The sequence below is a fragment of the Pseudophryne corroboree genome, unplaced genomic scaffold (assembly GCF_028390025.1).
Source record: "Pseudophryne corroboree isolate aPseCor3 unplaced genomic scaffold, aPseCor3.hap2 scaffold_222, whole genome shotgun sequence".
NCBI lineage: Eukaryota > Metazoa > Chordata > Amphibia > Anura > Myobatrachidae > Pseudophryne > Pseudophryne corroboree.
Window position 1 is genome coordinate 169,203 of NW_026968868.1, and position 20,435 is coordinate 189,637.

Below are 20,435 nucleotides of genomic sequence, written 5' to 3' on the forward strand. Positions count from 1 at the left end.
GCACTCAGGCGACAGGTGGAATCTTGGTCATGCTCTGGTTTCTCTTCAGAACGAACAAATCTTTCGCCTTTTACTAAAGATTTCCGTGGAGAGGAGCAAAACTGAGTTTTATCTCATTTTTTCCTTGCCCCATCTTATTGGGGTTTTATTTTATCTGTTTAAAGATAGAACGAGTGTGCTTTAATGTAAGCTCATTTGCATAGAAATTACAGTAAATGTTTGTTTCTTTTCAAACAGAACTTTCTTGACCACACTAATTGCTTGAAAGATCTGGGAGCACATGGAAAAGAGTACAAACCATGTTTATAGCAAGGGGAAGCCTGGTGAGAAATCTGCTTTCTTTCATTCAAATTGGGTGCTCACTTTCAGCTGAATGCAGGGCCGGTGCAAGGTTCCTCGGCACCCTAGGCAAATCTTCATCGCCCCCCCCCCCCCCCCCCAATGCCCGGCCTCTCAGGTGAAACAGTGCGTAGGTAGCGTCTTCTAAGCTCCTTTTAAGCTTTATAAATATATACAATATACTCCTGTACTTGTGCGCAGCACTTGCGCAGAAATAGCTTAACAACGTTTCGGATGCTTTGATATTGAATCTTTAATATTGGATGTTTTGTCAAAAGATGCAATATTAAAGCATCTGAAAAGTTGATAAGCTACAGTTGTATTTCCGCATATGTGCATACTGTACTTCTTTGAAACATGTGGAGTGCCACCCATAAATACATATATATATAGTATATACATACATAATAATTTTGACACATCCTCCAACACCGCTACACCAGTTCCCCAGTCCCCCCCAAGCCCTAGATGCTTGTACAAAGTTAAAAAAAAAAAAAAAAACCTCTGCAGGGTGGTGTGTTTATTAAATGTGACGTTTCAGGGACCGTATCCCCTATCTAGAAGAAGGGGAACGGTCCCCAAATGTCACATTTAATAAACAACACACCCTGCACAGGTTTTTTTTCCACTTTGTACAAACCTCTGAGTGCCGCCAGCTATTTGGATACCATATACATGTGAGCATGTACCCTTATGGAGTGACAGAGGAAACAGGTTACTATATATATATATATATATATATATATAGTGGAAAGGAAATCAGCGGCACTCAGCAGACTGTTGTAAAGTAAAAAAGTCTTTAATCCGGTCCATATATATATATCTAAAAAGATCTATCAAGATAGATGTACTGTGTTTATACATAGATGGATATACTGTGTTGTGTGTATATGTGTGTATATATGTGTATATATATATATATATATATACACACACACGTGTATATTACTGTGGCCGTTTATTGTGGCCACCTACAGACAGCTGCCACCTCTCAGGCACTAGAGAGGCGCAGCTGCTGCAGAACCTATTGCCTTTCACATAAATTAAATAAGAAGAGGCAGAGGGGGGGAAGAAGTGAACCTAGCTACAAGATGCAGGAGGGGGAGCAGCGGGAGCCTAATAGCTGTGGGGGAGCTGGTAATAAGAAGAGGCAGAGGGGGGGGGGGGGAAGAAGTGAACCTAGCTACAAGAAGCAGGAGGGGGGGGGGGGAGCAACGGGAGCCTAATAGCTGTGGGGGAGCTGGTAATTAGAAGAGGCAGAGGGGGGGGGGGGAGAAGTGAACATAGCTACAAGATGCAGAAGGGGGGGGAGAAGTGAACATAGCTACAAGATGCAGAAGGGGGGGGAGAAGTGAACAAAGCTACAAGATGCAGAAGGGGGGGGAGAAGTGAACAAAGCTACAAGATGCAGGAGGGGAGGGGGGGGGTGCAGCGGGAGCCTAATAGCTGTGGGGGCGCTTGTCACAAAAAGAGGCAGCAGCAGGTACTGATGCGGGAGCCGGTCGCGGGATTGGGGGGGTAGCGCGGATAACAATTTGCACTGGATTGTAGGGAGAGGCGGCGCCCGATGCGGCAGCAGTGCGGACCAGGCCAGCGGGTGACTCTCCTTCATGTGCCCTGTGCCCAAATGCAGGGGTGATGGGGGGGGGGACGCGGCGCGGGAGACCATCGCGTGGGGGAGCGGCGGGTAGTCAGTGATGCGGAGCGGACCAGGCCAGCGGGTGACTCTCCTTCATGTGCCCTGTGCCCAAATGCAGGGGTGATGGGGGGGGACGCGGGAGACCATTGCGTGGGGGAGCGGCGGGTAGTCAGTGATAGGCTGATACTGTGGGACACGGGACCCCGGACTCAGGAGCACAGGCGGCAGCAGGCTGCACATAGCCCACATAACATAGTGGAATGTGTTATGATCGCAGAGGTGGGGGGGCGGCGGCACGGCAGGGTTGCAGAAGTAGGCACACAGTCAGTCAACTCACTTTTGAAGGCAGAGTCAGACAGACGTGGTGGGCGCACACGAGCAGCTCCTCTGTTTCTGCTGAGGCACATGATAAAAAAGTGTTCTCTTTCACTTTCGTTCACTAAGCAGTGCCGCCCTCCAGTGGTCGCCGCCCATAGGCAGCTGCCTAAAGCTGCCTAGTGGTAGCGCCGGCCCTGGCTGAATGAGAACTGCTGGCATGGCACTCAGGCGACAGGTGGAATCTTGGTCATGCTCTGGTTTCTCTTCAGAACTAACAAATATTTCGCCTTTTATTAAAGATTTCCGTGGAGAGGAGCAAAACTGAGTTTTATCTCAATTTTTGCATGCCCCATATCATACCTCCCAACTGTCCCGTTTTTTGGGGACTGTCCCGCTGTCCCACCTGCGGGCCGCAGTGTCCCGCGGTGGGGAGGACAGTTGGGAGGCTCTGTCTGTCGCTGCCCTGCTTAGCAGAGCAGCGGTGAATAGACGCTGTGCGCATGCGCACAGCGTCTATTCACTGAAGTCAGAGGGAGAGGAGGCATGCCAGCGGCTCACAGAGCGCTGGGCATGCCCCCTCAGTGCCGAAAACGGGGGCGTGACTCGCGATCGCGGGTCCTCCCGCGAAGCCACACCCCCTTTTACTTAGGTCACGCCCTTTTTGGGAGCGCGCGCGACTTCGCCGCGTGTGTGTCCCTCTATGCGAGCCGACACAGTTGGGAGGTATGCCCATATTATTGGGGTTTCTTTTATCAGTTTAAAGACAGAACGAGTGTGCTTTCTTGTTAGCTTTAATGTAAGTTTATTTGCATAACAATGACAGTAAATGTTTGTTTCTTTTCAAACAGAACTTTCTTGACCATGCTACTTGCTTGAAAGATCTGGGAGCACATGGAAAACAGTACAAACCATGCAGTATCACAAGAGCCTTTATTTGATCTTTCATGAAGATAGAGCAGAATTGAGGACACGTCAACAATTTCTGCCGAAGGTGGTTCATCTTTCCACATGGTGCCTTTGGCCACTGACACCTTCGTTGAGTCAAAGTCTCTGGCTGTGGTCAGAACTTTGAAAATTTATGTCACCAGAACGGTTCAGATTAGGAAAACAGAGGCTCTGTTTGTCCTGTATGCTCCCAACAGGATTGGGTGTCCTGCTTCCATGCAGACCATTATGCGCTGGATCTGTGGTAAGATTCAGCATGCTCATTCCACGGCAGGATTGCCGTTACTGAATTAGGTGAAGACCCATTCTACTAGAAAGGTGGGTTCATCCTGGGCAGCTGGTCGGGGAGTCTCGGCATTGCAACTTTGCCGAGCAGCTATTTAGTAAACACTTTTGCTAAGTTTTACAAGTTTGATACCTTGGCCGATGATAACCTCAAGTTGGGTCATTCGGTGCTGCAGAGTCGTACGCACTCTTCCACCCGTTCAAGAGCTTTGGTATAACCCCATGATTCTTAATGTGACCCCAGCATCCTCTAGGTCGTATGAGAAAATAGGATTTTAATACCTACCGGTAAATCCTTTTCTCTTAGTCTGTAGAGGATGCTGGGCACCCGTCCCAGTCCATACTGTGTCTGCAGTTATTACTTGTGGTTATACACATGTTGTGTTATGGTTCTGGTCAGCTTTTTGCTGCAATTGTTCATGCCGTTGGCTTGTGTTCTGTTGAATGCCACGTTCTGCGGCATGCTTAAGGTGTGAGCTGGTAAGATGCTCACCTTAGTTTAACAATAAATCCTTTCCTCGAAATGTCCGTCTCCCTGGGCACAGTTCCTATAACTGGAGTCTGGAGGAGGGGCATAGAGGGAGGAGCCAGTTCACACCCTTTGATAGTCTTAAAGTGCCCATGTCTCTTGCGGATCCCGTCTATACCCCATGGTTCTTAATGTGACCCCAGCATCCTCTACGGACTAAGAGAAAAGGATGCCCTTGCGCACTATCCTGACTTCTCCTCCCGTCTGCTTACTTTGTGCCTTCCAACGCACAATGCGAACTACAGGTGGTGCTGTAGGGCCCACACCCTTTTACTTGCCTTACAGAACAGCTCTGGAGCTGTTACAGTGCCCAGCTGCTGCAAGAAATCAGCTTGAATGCTTCAGGGGATGGGGCATGGCCAAAATGAGCCCCACACCAAAGGAGGGTGGGGGTGTTTAATGAGAACTAGGGGTCATCCAAGCACTGCAAAAGGCCGCCATGCCCTGCACGCCCCTTTTCTCTTTTCATATGCAGATGAGGGTTCCAGCCAACTTTGGCCCACTGCTTGGATAACATCACTGTATGCAAATCCGTCTGCTGCAGACCTTCCCCCAGGAATGCTTGTACTAGATGTTGCATATGGTTTGATATTTGATGGTGCTTCAGTATTAGGCAGCCTTCCGCCCTCCCATGTTCATCTGAAAAGATGTGGTCTCCCTGCAGTTGTTGTCCCCAGACGAGAGTTCCCTTGTGCTTCCTCAGTTGAATCTCCTTAACTTGACGGGGGAGGGGCTGCCAGAGCAGACACCCTCCCCAGCCCTATCCCAACTCATACTTATTTTGCATATGAGATTTCTTGATCATGAAGATTGTTCTCACAGGGTGAGGTTCATCCATTATATTTTAAAATAGGAAGGTACAAATTACATATTTGAATTGCATTTATGTGCTGGATTCAAATGTCCCCCCCCCCCTTCCATTCTCAATTGTGCCCGTCAGCAGCTATTCTAAGGTTGCTGCCAATGGGTGTGACACATTTATTTCTTCTGTGGGGTACACTGGACTCCACAAGGATTCACATTGGGGTGTAGAGTAGGATCTTGATCTGAGGCACCAACCGGCTCAAAGCTTTTGACTGTTCCCAAGATGCTCAGTGCATTCTCCTCTATAACCCCGCTTCCATGAACAGGGAGCTCAGTTTGTAGTTGGTGCCTTCAGTAGCAGGCCACTTAACAGGGGCCTGCCTCAGGCAGCCTATTCTTAGCTATAAATTTTGACTAGAAAAGAAGAACTTGTTTTATGAGAATCTACAAGGGCTGCAGCAGGCTAGGTCTAATAGACATCTTTACTGCAGCTTCATCACTCCCAGCGGCGCTGTAGGGGGTGGACCGTGTGCGCACTGGCGTGGACACTGATTACTGGGCAGCCGCTCCACTAGCCACCAGGTACAGTTAAGGAGCACAGGTCTGGGGGTTTTTCTCCTATATTAACCCAATTTTGTACTGCCCGCAGCGCATTGTGATAGGTAATAGGGCCTGATTCAGGTTGGATTGCAATCACAATAAGCGATCCAACTGCAAAAATTGCTAAGAGCATACGCATGTGCCTGCATTTTCTGCGGCACCCCGCAGAGAATGCGACCGCCTCTGCCTGTCAATCGGGGCGGGGGGGGGATAGGTGGGTCAGCAACACTCCATTTCCAAGTCAGGGATGGAGCGGTGCGGGTGCAAGGCTTCAAAATGGGGTCTGCAACGGAGGAGACACAGGGGGCGTGGTCACAGCGGCTGTATGACATCACATTCAGCCGCTGTGATCACAAAAATGGTGGCGGCTTCCTGCGCGCACATACAGTCTGCACCAGCAGGAGGCTACACCATTTTTTATGATCACGCTGAACTGCAGTGCGACTGCAATTACAGCATGGTCAAGAAGGGAGGCGTCATGCTGGGTGGCCATGCCTTTTCACTGTGCAGGAGCCAGCACCGCTCACACACTAGTCCCCGGGTGCAGCCCCCAACCCCCGGGACACCCGGAGCAACAAAATGTAGATTCAGGCCACCAGGCCACGCCCCTACCTATGAAACCATGCCTCCTTTTTACCATTGCGCTGCTTATCTGCGCGCACTGCATTACAATCTCCCTCGCCACCTCTCTGGGTGTCACCAGTAATAGTGACACCTCTGCCATGCTTGTAGCAGCTGGTCCTAAGATCTACACCTCAAGCCCTGAGTGTTTGCCCTTGTGACTTGTTGATCATCATAGCGAAGCAGATGCTTACAGAAAACTGCAGGGGCTTAGATTGAAAATAAAAAAATTGATGGGTATAAGGTAGAGAGGAGCGGGTTCGGTTCTCCGAGAACCGAATTCCCCACGAACTCCACGTGGTTTACACTGGTCCGAGGCAGGCTCGGTTGTTCCCGCCTGACTCGGAAAACCTGAACAAGGGAAAATGTCATCATCCCGCTGTCGGATTCTCGCGAGATTCGGATTCCATATAAAGAGCTGCGCGTTGCCGCCATTTTTACTCGTGCATTGAAGATAGAGCGGAATGGACGTGGCTATGTTCTCTCAGTGGAAATCTCAATATCAGTGCTCAGTATCAGTGGTTACTTATTGCTGCTCAGTAATACTAGTAGTGTGTCTCTCCTGCTCAGTGTCAGTTCTCAGTAGTATCCTCATCAGTGCTCAGTATCACTGCTCATTGTCTTGTGCTGCATTGTGGTGCTCAGCATACTACAGTACATTACTAATAGTCCAGTGCTGCATCTTGCTGCTCAGTGTCAGTTCTAGTATCCTCATCAGTGCTCACTATCACTGTTCAATGCATTTTGGTTTTCTGTATACTACAGTAACATAGTAATATAGTAACATATAGTAACATAGTTTTTGAGGTTGAATAGAGGCAAATTGCCCATCGTGTTCAACCTGTTTTAAGTTGTGATGATTCTACATACTTGCTGAATAATGTTTTATGACTAGTTAGCTACTATAACTCATGTTACCCCCGGATTAACCATGTTGATATTTTAAGTATTATAACCTTGGATAGCTTTTTCATTCAGAAATGTATCCATTCCTTTTTTAAATCCAATTACAGAGTCCGCCATTACCACCTTCCCTGGCAGGGAATTCCACATCCTGATTGCCCTAACAGTGAAGATCATAGTATCTCACCTGGCAGGTAAGTAGGAGTTGGGCTAGAGCTGTGGAGGATTGCTGCTCGGGCACCCCCTGTCAAGTGAAGGAGATCCAACTGAGGCAGCACAAGGGAACTCTCGAAAGAAGAACAAGGCTAGAGGAAGATCTGAGACAAAGAAATCTGACTTTTACCAGAGCTGACCAGAGGAAAGCACAAACACAGTCCCCCACTACCACAAATAATGCAGTCGAGTTTCCCACATTTGGGGAAATCACAGGGGTCAGCATACCCAGAATGCAATGAATGAACCTCACCCTGGGAAAACAATCTTCATGACCATGGTATCTCCTATGCAAAATAAGTATGATTTGGGATAGGGCTGGGGAGGGCCGCTGCTCAGGCACATCTCTGTCAAGTAAAGGAGATTCAACTGAGGCAGCACAAGGGAACTCTCATCTGGGGACAACAACTGCAGGGAGAACACATATTTTCAGATGAAAATCTTGGTCATGCTCTGGTTTCTCTTCAGAACGAACAAATCTTTCGCCTTTTACTAAAGATTTCCGTGGAGAGGAGCAAAACTGAGTTTTACCTCAATTTTTGCATGCCCCATCTTTTTGGGGTATCTTTTATCGGTTTAAAGATAGAATGAGTGTGCTTTAATGAAAGCTCATTTGCATAGAAATTACAGTAAATGTTTGTTTCTTTTCAAACAGAACTTTCTTGACCATGCTACTTGCTTGAAAGATCTGGGAGCACATGGAATACAGTACAAACCATGCTTATAGCAAGGAGAAGCCAGGTGAGAATTCTGCTTTCTTTCAAATTGGGCGCTCACTTTGATCTGAATGAGGACTGCTGGCATGGCACTCAGGCGACAGGTGGAATCTTGGTCATGCTCTGGTTTCTCTTCAGAATGAACAAATCTTTCGCCTTTTATTAAAGATTTCCGTGGAGAGGAGCAAAACTGAGTTTTATCTCAATTTTTGCATGCCCCATATTATTGGGGTTTCTTTTATCAGTTTAAAGACAGAACGAGTGTGCTTTCTTGTTGGCTTTAATGTAAGTTTATTTGTATAACAATGACAGTAAATGTCTATTTCTTTTCAAGCAGAACTTTCTTGACCATACTAATTGCTTGAAAGATCTGGGAGCACATGGAAAAGAGTACAAACCATGCTTATAGCAAGGGGAAGCCTGGTGAGAAATCTGCTTTCTTTCTTTCATATTGGGTGCTCACTTTGAGCTGAATGAGGACTGCTGGCATGGCACTCAGGCGACAGGTGGAATCTTGGTCATGCTCTGGTTTCTCTTCAGAACGAACAAATCTTTCGCCTTTTACTAAAGATTTCCGTGGAGAGGAGCAAAACTGAGTTTTATCTCAATTTTTGCATGCCCCATATTATTGGGGTTTCTTTTATCAGTTTAAAGACAGAACGAGTGTGCTTTCTTGTTAGCTTTAATGTAAGTTGCCATAGATGCAGTGAAACACGCGTGTAGGGCACGGCGTGTCCGCGTGTATTTGACTCATGTGAAATGTTATAAAACAAAAATATATGATTATGATGTTAGCTGTTAGTCTCCACTAATAGGGAATAGAAGCTGAGCTATAAGAAAGGAATACACTAGATATGATGTCACTTAGCAATTACAATGTCTAAAGTGCATACAGATAGCTACTAATAACTCTTGATAAGAAAGTATATCAGTGTGGGTATATTTATATGATGGGATATTGGGACTAGTGAATATATATCACTCCTGCTGTCCAGATTGGCAATAACCAGACAATTATGATAAGAGTAGAGATGTCACATGGGCTGCTATAGATATTAATTTAATGCTGTATGTGTCATTTGTTACAAATGGATACATTTTCTATGAGTCAGCCTAGCAGCTGCATGTTCTAACAGAACACTATCCTCACACAGAATCTGCTAACCTTGAGATAACTAAATGACAGTGTGTAACAGTCTCTTTACTATAAGACTGTTACAAAGTAATATATATATTTGAAGTCAGTCTAGCAGCTGTGTGTTCCAGCAGTTTATAAGACAAAGAAAATCTCCTATTGTGGAATCTAGACACATGGGACTGCAGGCCTGTGTCATACTATTTCTATGTAATACCAGTAACATGTATATAACTGTTACATAATTGTTACAAATGGATAAATCTTTGAGTCAGCCTAGCAGCTGCATGTCCTAACAGGACACCATAAATCCTTTACAGTGTAACAAATTGATTGGTAACACTTAAAGGCTGGAGAGCAGTTATATGCCTTACTAGCATACTCAATATACCACATTATTACACCAGTTACCACGATTATTGACAGCGCATTTGATATATTATATTACCCTCACACTGAGTCTGTTTACCTTTAGATAACTAAGTGACCGAATATGTAACAGTTTCTCTATCATAAGACTGTTACAAAGTGAGATAGATATATTTGGAAGTCAGTCAAACAGCTGTGTGTTTCAGCGGTTTATAAGAAAATTCCTCATTGTGGAATCTGGACCACTAAGGGTTATTATATATATAGCACATGGAATTGCCACATCTCCCTATATGATAATTTCATTACACTGTAACATAATAAGAATTAACTCTTTAACAGTGTAAATAGAGAGTAATGAATCTCTGACACATGGAATATATTATTTCTTAGATGAATTGGATAAACCATTATGACAGACACTTTGCTTCCTAATAAGAATTGAGGTGGCTATACCTCTAAGGAAAGCATTATTGCCTACGCCTAGATCAGATTAAATAAGATCTGGCTGAATATATGAAGGAAGGTTGCTATTTATATGAGAATTGGAATTGCTATATTCCTTAAGGCAACCCCACCGATTGATATATGTTGTCAATTAAGTATATCTGAACGGCTATATCTGGACCAGATTTAATAAGATCTGGCTGATTATATGAAGGAGGGCTGCTATTTATATTGGAATTGCCATATTCCTTAAGGCAACCGCACCTGTTGGTATATCTCGCCAATTAACTATATCTAAACAGCTAAATTAAAGCTATTCATCATTTTTTTAGTTTGGATATTAATAAATATGATCTTTCCATGATGCATAGAGATTTCCCTATCAAGTGATTCCTTATCCGATATAGAAAGCTATCCCCCTATGGTATTGAATTTAGGAATATAGTCTTAGGGGACACAGAGAAATAAGTGATCCCCATCTACCTAAGCACCCCACAAATTGGAGGTTAGCTTACCGGTTATACTCAATCACCCCCACAAATTCGCCAATGGGTATGGCTTCCCGGGAGGTAACCCCTATTGAGTGAAGGGAGTATATAGGATATGACCCAGTGGTACCTGACGACATAGATACTAACAGCTATTTAATAACATTACGCTAGAAAGTGATTATTAGCAACATATATATCTATATAAACAACCCCGCCAGGGTTGTGCCTTCAAAAATAATCACACACGGACACGCTTTTTAAACCTTTTTTTCACATCTCTTTATTCTTCTTATGCACATGTATGTTAGTTCTGTGATTTTAACCTTTATGTTTCACTGCAGTTTGGGATAATAATATTAATATTTATCCAATTTTAATACATACTTAATAAAGGTTATATTTTATGATTCATTCATTCTGTCCAGTGCGTCAACAGTGCAGATTTCTTCTTGTTTTTTCTCCCAAATTCTATAACAATGACAGTAAATGTTGTTACTTTTCAAACAGAACTTTCTTGACCATGCTACTTGCTTGAAAGATCTGGGAGCACATGGAAAACAGTACAAACCATGCAGTATCACAAGAGCTTTTGATCTTTGATCTTTCATGAAGATAGAGCAGAATTGAGGACACGTCAACAATTTCTGCCGAAGGTGGTTCATCTTTCCACATGGTGCCTTTGGCCACTGACACCTTCGTTGAGTCAAAGTCTCTGGCTGTGGTCAGAACTTTGAAAATTTATGTCACCAGAACGGTTCAGATTAGGAAAACAGAGGCTCTGTTTGTCCTGTATGCTCCCAACAGGATTGGGTGTCCTGCTTCCATGTAGACCATTATGCGCTGGATCTGTGGTAAGATTCAGCATGCTCATTCCACGGCAGGATTGCCGTTACTGAATTAGGTGAAGACCCATTCTACTAGAAAGGTGGGTTCATCCTGGGCAGCTGGTCGGGGAGTCTCGGCATTGCAACTTTGCCGAGCAGCTATTTAGTAAACACTTTTGCTAAGTTTTACAAGTTTGATACCTTGGCTGATGATAACCTCAAGTTGGGTCATTCGGTGCTGCAGAGTCGTACGCACTCTCCCACCCGTTCAAGAGCTTTGGTATAACCCCATGGTTCTTAATGTGACCCCAGCATCCTCTAGGTCGTATGAGAAAATAGGATTTTAATACCTACCGGTAAATCCTTTTCTCTTAGTCCGTAGAGGATGCTGGGCACCCGTCCCAGTCCATACTGTGTCTGCAGTTATTACTTGTGGTTATACACATGTTGTGTTATGGTTCTGGTCAGCTTTTTGCTGCAATTGTTCATGCCGTTGGCTTGTGTTCTGTTGAATGCCACGTTCTGCGGCATGCTTAAGGTGTGAGCTGGTAAGATGCTCACCTTAGTTTAACAATAAATCCTTTCCTCGAAATGTCCGTCTCCCTGGGCACAGTTCCTATAACTGGAGTCTGGAGGAGGGGCATAGAGGGAGGAGCCAGTTCACACCCTTTGAAAGTCTTAAAGTGCCCATGTCTCTTGTGGATCCCGTCTATACCCCATGGTTCTTAATGTGACCCCAGCATCCTCTACGGACTAAGAGAAAAGGATGCCCTTGCGCACTATCCTGACTTCTCCTCCCGTCTGCTTACTTTGTGCCTTCCAACGCACAATGCGAACTACAGGTGGTGCTGCAGGGCCCACACCCTTTTACTTGCCTTACAGAACAGCTCTGGAGCTGTTACAGTGCCCAGCTGCTGCAAGAAATCAGCTTGAATGCTTCAGGGGATGGGGCATGGCCAACATGAGCCCCACACCAAAGGAGGGTGGGGGTGTTTAATGCGAACTAGGGGTCATCCAAGCACCGCAAAAGGCCGCCATGCCCTGCATGCCCCTTTTCTCTTTTCATATGCAGATGAGGGTTCCAGCCAACTTTGGCCCACTGCTTGGATGACATCACCGTATGCAAATCCGTCTTCTGCAGACCTTCCCCCTGGAATGCTTGTACTAGTTGTTGCATATGGTTTGATATTTGATGGTGCTTCAATATTAGGCAGCCTTCCACCCTCCCATGTTCATCTGAACAGATGTGGTCTCCCTGCAGTTGTTGTCCCCAGACGAGAGTTCCCTTGTGCGTCCTCAGTTGAATCTCCTTAACTTGACGGGGGAGGGGCTGCCCGAGCAGCCACCCTCCCCAGCCCTATCCCAACTCATACTTATTTTGCATATGAGATCTCTTGATCATGAAGATTGTTCTCACAGGGTGAGGTTCATCCATTATATTTTAAAATAGGAAGGTACAAATTACATATTTGAATTGCATCTATGTGCTGGATTCAAATGTCCCCCCCCCCCTTCCTTTCTCAATTGTGCCCGTCAGCAGCTATTCTAAGGTTGCTGCCAATGGGTGTGACACATTAATTTCTTCTGTGGGGTACACTGGACTCCACAAGGATTCACATTGGGGTGTAGAGTAGGATCTTGATCTGAGGCACCAACCGGCTCAAAGCTTTTGACTGTTCCCAAGATGCTCAGCGCATCCTCCTCTATAACCCCGCTTCCATGAACAGGGAGCTCAGTTTGTAGTTGGTGCCTTCAGTAGCAGGCCACTTAACAGGGGCCTGCCTCAGGCAGCCTAATCTTAGCTATTAATTTTGACAAGAAAAGAAGAACTTGTTTTATGAGAATCTACAAGGGCTGCAGCAGGCTAGGTCTAATAGACATCTTTACTGCAGCTTCATCACTCCCAGCGGCGCTGTATACTCCCGTGCCCTGGTTGCTGGGTCACTGCAGCGGAGGCTCCAGTTTCTTCCTAAGGTCAGTCACACACACACCGCCCTTCCGGATCACGAGGCCGCTGATGAAGGGGAGCGTGGCCGTAGGGGGTGGACCGTGTGCGCACTGGCGTGGACACTGATTACTGGGCAGCCGCTCCACTAGCCACCAGGTACAGTTAAGGAGCACAGGTCTGGGAGTTTTACTCCTATATTATCCCAATTTTGTACTGCCCGCAGCGCATTGTGATAGGTAATAGGGCCTGATTCAGGTTGGATTGCAATCACAATAAGCGATCCAACTGCAAAAATTGCTAAGAGCATACGCATGTGCCTGCATTTTCTGCGGCACCCCGCAGAGAATGCGATCGCCTCTGCCTGTCAATCGGGGCGGGGGGGGGAGAGGGGGGTCAACAACACTCCATTTCCAAGTCAGGGATGGAGCGGTGCGGGGGCAAGGCTTCAAAATGGGGTCTGCAACGGAGGAGACACAGGGGGCGTGGTCACAGCGGCTGTATGACATCACATTCAGCCGCTGTGATCACAAAAATGGTGGCGGCTTCCTGCGCGCACATACAGTCTGCACCAGCAGGAGGCTACACCATTTTTTATGATCACGCTGAACTGCAGTGCGACTGCAATTACAGCATGGTCAAGAATGGAGGCGTCATGCTGGGTGGCCATGCCCTGTCACTGTGCAGGAGCCAGCACCGCACACACACTAGTCCCTGGGTGCAGCCCCCAACCCCCGGGACACCCGGAGCAACAAAATGTAGATTCAGGCCACCAGGCCACGCCCCTACCTATGAAACCATGCCTCCTTTTTACCATTGCACTGCTTATCTGCGCGCACTGCATTACAATCTCCCTCGCCACCTCTCTGGGTGTCACCAGTGATAGTGACACCTCTGCCATGCTTGTAGCAGCTGGTCCTAAGATCTACGCCTCAAGCCCTGAGTGTTTGCCCTTGTGACTTGTTGATCATCATAGCGAAGCAGATGCTTACAGAAAACTGCAGGGGCTTAGATTGAAAATAAAAAAATTGATGGGTATAAGGTAGAGAGGAGCGGGTTCGGTTCTCCGAGAACCGAATTCCCCACGAACTCCACGTGGTTTACACTGGTCCGAGGCAGGCTCGGTTGTTCCCGCCTGACTCGGAAAACCTGAACAAGGGAAAATGTCATCATCCCGCTGTCGGATTCTCGCGAGATTCGGATTCCATATAAAGAGCTGCGCGTTGCCGCCATTTTTACTCGTGCATTGAAGAGAGAGCGGAGAGGACGTGGCTATGTTCTCTCAGTGGAAATCTCAATATCAGTGCTCAGTATCAGTGGTTACTTATTGCTGCTCAGTAATACTAGTAGTGTGTCTCTCCTGCTCAGTGTCAGTTCTCAGTAGTATCCTCATCAGTGCTCAGTATCACTGCTCATTGTCTTGTGCTGCATTGTGGTGCTCAGCATACTACAGTACATTACTAATAGTCCAGTGCTGCATCTTGCTGCTCAGTGTCAGTTCTAGTATCCTCATCAGTGCTCACTATCACTGCTCATTACATTGTGGTGTTCTGTATACTACAGTAACATAGTAATATAGTAACATATAGTAACATAGTTTTTGAGGTTGAATAGAGGCAAATTGCCCATCGTGTTCAACCTGTTTTAAGTTGTGATGATTCTACATACTTGCTGAATAATGTTTTATGACTAGTTAGCTACTATAACTCATGTTACCCCCGGATTAACCATGTTGATATTTTAAGTATTATAACCTTGGATAGCTTTTTCATTCAGAAATGTATCCATTCCTTTTTTAAATCCAATTACAGAGTCCGCCATTACCACCTTCCCTGGCAGGGAATTCCACATCCTGATTGCCCTAACAGTGAAGATCATAGTATCTCACCTGGCAGGTAAGTAGGAGTTGGGCTAGAGCTGTGCAGGATTGCTGCTCGGGCACCCCTGTCAAGTGAAGGAGATCCAACTGAGGCAGCACAAGGGAACTCTCGAAAGAAGAACAAGGCTAGAGGAAGATCTGAGACAAAGAAATCTGACTTTTACCAGAGCTGACCAGAGGAAAGCACAAACACAGTCCCCCACTACCACAAATAATGCAGTCGAGTTTCCCACATTTGGGGAAATCACAGGGGTCAGCATACCCAGAGTGCAATGAATGAACCTCACCCTGGGAGAAAAATCTTCATGACCATGGTATCGCCTATGCAAAATAAGTATGATTTGGGATAGGGCTGGGGAGGGCCGCTGCTCAGGCACATCTCTGTCAAGTAAAGGAGATTCAACTGAGGCAACACAAGGGAACTCTCATCTGGGGACAACAACTGCAGGGAGAACACATATTTTCAGATGAACATGGGAGGGCAGAAGGCTGCCTAATACTGAAGCACCCCCAAACAACAAACCAAATGCAACTACTAGTGCAAGCATTCCTGGGGGAAGGCCTGCAGCAGATGGATTTGCATATGGTGATGTCATCCAAGCAGTGGGTCAAAGTTGGCTTCAACCCTCGTCTGCATATGAAAATAAAAATGGGGTGTGCAGGGCATGGCGGCCTTTTGCGGCGCTTGGATGACCCCTAGTTCACATTAAACACCTCCACCTTCCTTCGGTGTGGGGCTCATGTTGGCTATGCCCCAGCCCCTGAAGCATTCAAGCTGATTTCTTGCAGCAGCTGGGCACTGTAACAGCTCCAGAGCTGCTCTGTAAAGCAAGTAAAAGGGTGTGGGCCCTGCAGCACTACCTGTAGTTTGCATTGTGCATTGGAAGGCACAAAGTAAGCAGACGGGAGTAATTGACAAGTCAAAATTTCAAACCCCCTTCTTATGGTGTAGGGTACCTGGCCTACTCTGATGTAATCAGAGTTAGATTTGAATCAGTGATTTTATAAAAAAAACAGCTAGGAAGCACAATTTAGCAGTGGGTTGCAGAGAAAAAGAAATATGCTGGCAGAAAAATCCAATTGAGTGATTAAACAGCTCTTCATTTTCTGGCTTTATTTTTATGCTAACGAATTTGTTCTCTGAAAAGTGTCCACAAAGCCAAGTATCTGATTAACATATTTGTAGGGATGGTTTTTCACCTATTACTAAATTAAACTTGCTTCATTGGAAAGGCAGCAAGATGCATCCTCATTTCAATATCTACTGAAATAATACAGGTTGACACCAGGAAACATTAACGCCACTGCATCCTTGCTGCTTTCTCATGTGGAAGTCTGTTTAATGTGAAAACAAGGTGATATCTAATTAGCACACAGGTAAGGAATTAAGAAAATCTTTATTTAAGGGTGAAGATGTTTCTCACAAAATCGTTGCCCCAATGCATCATTGAAATTCAAGCTGGAAAGATGATTTTAATATATCACTTGTACATTTTGTATTGCTCTTCTGGTGACAATGCAGTTTGTTTTTGTCAATTACCATTTTAATAATCGGGTAAAGAAAATTAATTGGATTTTTGAAAGAAAACAATACTGTCAATATACTATTAAAACAAATTAAAATGGTAAAAGTTATTGTACTTTAAGTAAAAATAAAAGCTAAAATATCAATCCCAGTTTTGGATTACTTTAATGAACAAAAAAAAATGCATATAGCAAAGGATAGTTTCAATCTGCCTACCTCTGGGTTATGGGCCCAGCATGCTTCCATCGCAGTACTCTGCTGCACATGTAAGTGCAAGAGATCCTGAAGCACTCACTCATCATGCGAAAGTACCAATGTGTTTCTTCATTGGTTGCTGGAAGAAACATCTTACAAAAACTCTCCAGATTATTGACTTTTTAAAGTTTTTCTAGGAAACGTTCTAGATGAATGCTTATTAGTCTTTGTCAGTATGTACTTTTCGCAAAGTGTCTCTGTGGCGCAATCGGTTAGTGTGTTCAGCTATTAATCAAAAGGTTGGTGGTTCAATCCCATCCAGGGACGTAATTGACCTTGTGATCAGATTTTGGTAATATTTAAGTAGACAAGTCAAAATTGCAAACCCCCTCCTATGGTGTAGGGTACCTGGCCTTCTCTGATGTAATCAGAGTTAGATTTGATTAAGTGATTTTATAAAAAAACAGCTAGGAAGCACAATTTAGCAGTGGGTTGCCGAGAAAAAGAAAAATGCTGGCAGAAAAATCCAATTGAGTGATTAAACAGCTCTTCATTTTCTGGCTTTATTTTTATGATAACAAATTTGTTCTCTGAAAAGTGTCCACAAAGCCAAGTATCTGATTAACATCTTTGTAGGGATGGTTTTTCACCTATTACTAAATTAAACTTGCTTCATTGGAAAGGCAGCAAGATGCATCCTCATTTCAATATCTACGGAAATAATACAGGTTGACACCAGGAAACATTAACGCCACTGCATCTTTGCTGTTTTCTCATGTGGAAGTCTGTTTAATGTGAAAACAAGGTGATATCTAATTAGCACACAGGTAAGGAATTAAGAACATCTTTATTTAAGGGTGAAGATGTTTCTCACAAAATCGTTGCCCCAATGCATCATTGAAATTCAAGCTGGAAAGATGATTTTAATATATCACTTGTACATTTTGTATTGCTCTTCTGGTGACAATGTAGTTTGTTTTTGTCAATTACCATTTTAATAATCGGGTAAAGAAAATTAATTGGATTTTTGAAAGAAAACAATACTGTCAATATACTATTAAAACAAATTAAAATGGTAAAAGTTATTGTACTTTAAGTAAAAATAAAAGAGCAAAAATATCAATCCCAGTTTTGGATTACTTTAATTAACAAAAAAATGCATATAGCAGAGGATAGTTTCAATCTGCCTACCTCTGGGTTATGGACCCAGCATGCTTCCATTACAGTACTCTGCTGCACATGTAAGTGCAAGAGATCCTGAAGCACTCACTCATCATGGGAAAGTACCAATGTGTTTCTTCATTGGTTGATGGAAGAAACATCTTACAAAAACTCTCCACATTATTGACTTTTTAAAATGTTTCTAGGAATCATTCTAGATGAATGCTTATTAGCCTTTGTCAGTAAGTACTTTTGCAAAGTGTCGCTGTGGCGCAATCAGTTAGTGTGTAAGGCTATTAACCAAAAGGTTGGTGGTTCAATCCCACCCAGGGACTTAATTGACCTTGTTATCAGATTTTGGTGATCTTTAAGTAGACAAGTCAAAATTTCAAACCCACTGTTATGGTGTAGGGTACCTGGCCTTCTCTGACGTTTAGATTTGATTCAGTGATTTTATAAAAACAGCTAGGAAGCACAATTTAGCAGTGGGTTGCAGAGAAAAAGAAATATGCTGGCAGAAAAATCCAATTGAGTGATTAAACAGCTCTTCATTTTCTGGCTTTATTTTTATACTAACAAATTTGTTCTCTGAAAAGTGTCCACAAAGCCAAGTCTCTGATTAATACCTTTGTAGGGATGGTTTTTCACCTATTACTAAATTAAACTTGCTTCATTGGAAAGGCAGCAAGATGCATCCTCATTTCAATGTCTACTGAAATAATACAGGTTGACACCAGGAAACATTAACGCCACTGCATCCTTGCTGCTTTCGCATGTGGAAGTCTGTTTAATGTGAAAACAAGGTGATATCTAATTAGCACACAGGTAAGGAATTAAGAAAATCTTTATTTAAGGGTGAAGATGTTTCTCACAAAATCGTTGCCCCAATGCATCATTGAAATTCAAGCTGGAAAGATGATTTTAATATATCACTTGTACATTTTGTATTGCTCTTTTGGTGACAATGTAGTTTGTTTTTGTCAATTACCATTTTAATAATCGGGTAAAGAAAATTAATTGGATTTTTGAAAGAAAACAATACTGTCAATATACTATTAAAACAAATTAAAATGGTAAAAGTTATTGTACTTTAAGTAAAAATAAAAGAGCAAAAATATCAATCCCAGTTTTGGATTACTTTAATTAACAAAAAAAATGCATATAGCAGAGGATAGTTTCAATCTGCCTACCTCTGGGTTATGGACCCAGCATGCTTCCATTACAGTACTCTGCTGCACATGTAAGTGCAAGAGATCCTGAAGCACTCACTCATCATGGGAAAGTACCAATGTGTTTCTTCATTGGTTGATGGAAGAAACATCTTACAAAAACTCTCCACATTATTGACTTTTTAAAATGTTTCTAGGAATCGTTCTAGATGAATGCTTATTAGCCTTTGTCAGTATGTTCTTTTGCAAAGTGTCGCTGTGGCGCAATCAGTTAGTGTGTAAGGCTATTAACCAAAAGGATGGTTGTTCAATCCCACCCAGGGACTTAATTGACCTTGTTATCAGATTTTGGTGATCTTTAAGTAGACAAGTCAAAATTTCAAACCCCCAGTTTTGGTGTAGGGTACCTGGCCTTCTCTGATGTAATCAGAGTTAGATTTGATTCAGTGATTTTATAAAAACAGCTAGGAAGCACAATTTGGCAGTGGGTTGCAGAGAAAAAGAAATATGCTGGCAGAAAAATCCAATTGAGTGATTAAACAGCTCTTCATTTTCTGGCTTTATTTTTATGCTAACTAATTTGTTCTCTGAAAAGTGTCCACAAAGCCAAGTATCTGATTAACATATTTGTAGGGATGGTTTTTCACCTATTACTAAATTAAACTTGCTTCATTGGAAAGGCAGCAAGATGCATCCTCATTTCAATATCTACTGAAATAATACAGGTTGACACCAGGAAACATTAACGCCACTGCATCCTTGCTGCTTTCTCATGTGGAAGTCTGTTTAATGTGAAAACAAGGTGATATCTAATTAGCACACAGGTAAGGAATTAAGAAAATCTTTATTTAAGGGTGAAGATGTTTCTCACAAAATCGTTGCCCCAATGCATCATTGAAATTCAAGCTGGAAAGATGATTTTAATATATCACTTGTACATTTTGTATTGCTCTTATGGTGACAATGTAGTTTGTTTTTGTCAATTACCATTTTAATAATAGGGTAAAGAAAATTAAGTGGATTTTTGAAAGAAAACAATACTGTCATTATACTATTAAAACAAATTAAAATGGTAAAAGTTATTGTACTTTAAGTAAAAATAAAAGCTAAAATATCAATCCCAGTTTTGGATTACTTTAATGAACAAAAAAAAAATTCATATAGCAAAGGATAGTTTCAATCTGCCTACCTCTGGGTTATGGGCCCAGCATGCTTCCATTGCAGAACTCTGCTGCACATGTAAGTGCAAGAGATCCTGAAGCACTCACTCATCATGCGAAAGTACCAATGTGTTTCTTCATTGGTTGCTGGAAGAAACATCTTACAAAAACTCTCCAGATTATTGACTTTTTAAAGTTTTTTCTAGGAAACGTTCTAGATGAA

The 20,435-nt window shown here is 43.7% G+C and overlaps 7 non-coding genes across 7 annotated transcripts; 5 read left to right on the forward strand and 2 right to left on the reverse strand.

The window, feature by feature from the left end:
* The first annotated feature begins 29 nt into the window (after positions 1–29).
* LOC135008402 (U5 spliceosomal RNA) lies at positions 30–145 on the forward strand. The gene has a single exon (XR_010208160.1). It is a non-coding gene; the product is annotated as a U5 spliceosomal RNA (small nuclear RNA).
* A 2,400-nt stretch (positions 146–2,545) lies between these two features.
* LOC135008423 (U5 spliceosomal RNA) lies at positions 2,546–2,658 on the forward strand. Its single transcript, XR_010208180.1, has one exon. It is a non-coding gene; the product is annotated as a U5 spliceosomal RNA (small nuclear RNA).
* Positions 2,659–7,336: 4,678 nt separating this feature from the next.
* LOC135007949 (U1 spliceosomal RNA) lies at positions 7,337–7,500 on the reverse strand. The gene has a single exon (XR_010207770.1). It is a non-coding gene; the product is annotated as a U1 spliceosomal RNA (small nuclear RNA).
* Positions 7,501–7,644: 144 nt separating this feature from the next.
* Positions 7,645–7,760, forward strand: LOC135008387 (U5 spliceosomal RNA). The gene has a single exon (XR_010208145.1). It is a non-coding gene; the product is annotated as a U5 spliceosomal RNA (small nuclear RNA).
* Positions 7,761–8,030: 270 nt separating this feature from the next.
* On the forward strand, positions 8,031–8,146 carry LOC135008403 (U5 spliceosomal RNA). Its single transcript, XR_010208161.1, has one exon. It is a non-coding gene; the product is annotated as a U5 spliceosomal RNA (small nuclear RNA).
* Positions 8,147–8,432: 286 nt separating this feature from the next.
* Positions 8,433–8,548, forward strand: LOC135008375 (U5 spliceosomal RNA). Its single transcript, XR_010208133.1, has one exon. It is a non-coding gene; the product is annotated as a U5 spliceosomal RNA (small nuclear RNA).
* Positions 8,549–15,176: 6,628 nt separating this feature from the next.
* LOC135008009 (U1 spliceosomal RNA) lies at positions 15,177–15,340 on the reverse strand. The gene has a single exon (XR_010207828.1). It is a non-coding gene; the product is annotated as a U1 spliceosomal RNA (small nuclear RNA).
* Between the last annotated feature and the right edge of the window lie 5,095 nt (positions 15,341–20,435).